Below are 1,359 nucleotides of genomic sequence, written 5' to 3' on the forward strand. Positions count from 1 at the left end.
ACTATTGTTTTAACTTGGAGATCTTCTCTTATTTAAAAAGATACTCGTTTTTTTACAATAATTTCCTACAATTCTATTGTATGGGTGTATCATGATTGATTTTACATTCATTTAGTAACTGATATTCAATATTTTTAACCATAGGTGATATTTCTTTTTTTAATTTTATATTAGATATTTTCTTCATCTACATTTCAAATGCTATCCTGAAAGTCCCCTATACCCTCCCCCCACACTGCTCCCCTACCCATCCACTCCCACTTCTTGGCCCTATAAATCCCCTGTACTGGGGCATATAAAGTTTGTAAGACCAAGGGGCCTCTCTTCCAAATGATGGCCAACTAGGCCATCTTCTGCTACATATGCAGCTGGAGACAGGAGCTCTGGGGGTACTGACTAGTTTATATTGTTGTTCCACCTATAGTGTTGCAGACCCCTTCAGCTCCTTGGGTACTTTCCCGAGCTCCTACATTGGGGGCCCTGTGTTCCATCCAATAGAGGACTGTGAGCATCCACTTCTGTATTTGCCATGCACTGGCATAGCCTTACAAGAAACAGCTATATCAGGGTCCTGACAGCAAAATCTTGCAGATGTATGTAATAGTGACTGGGTTTGGTGGCTGTTTATGGGATGGATCCCTGGGTGGGGCAGTCTCTGGATGGTACATTCTTTCATCTCAGCTCCAAACTTTTTCTCTGTAAATCCCTCCATGGGTATTTTGTTCCCTATTCTAAGGAGGAATGAAGTATCCATACATTGGTCTTCCTTCTTCTTGATTTTCTTGTGTTTTGCAAATTGTATCTTGGGTATTCTAAATTTCTGGGTTAATATCCACTTATCAGTGAGTGCATATCAAGTGACTTCTTTTGTGATTGAGTTACCTCACTCAGGATGATATCCTCCAGGTACATCCTTTTGCCTAAGAGTTTCATAAATTCATTGTTTTTAATAGCTGAGTACTACTCCATTGTGTAAATGTACCACATTCCTCTGTTGAGGGACATCTGGGTTCTTTCCAGCTTCTGGATAGTATAAATAATATATGAATATAGTGGAGCATGTATCCGTATTACCAGTTGGAACATCTTCTGGGTATATGCCCAGGAGAGGATATTCAATATTTTATGGTATATTTCTATGAAAATTATACTACAATGAACATTTTTTGTAGAAATGTAGTATAAAATAATTATTATCCATTAAGACTCATGTGGAGGTTACCAAAACTTCATTCCAGTTCCATTACTATCACCTAAATGGCCTTGAGCAAGTTATTACATCTTTTGGAACTTCAATTCTTTAGTCCTTAATTTAGCAATGACAATATAACTTACTTCCAAGGTATAGATAAGAGCAAA

Source organism: Mus pahari, chromosome X (genome assembly GCF_900095145.1).
Source record: "Mus pahari chromosome X, PAHARI_EIJ_v1.1, whole genome shotgun sequence".
NCBI classification, from domain to species: Eukaryota; Metazoa; Chordata; class Mammalia; order Rodentia; family Muridae; genus Mus; species Mus pahari.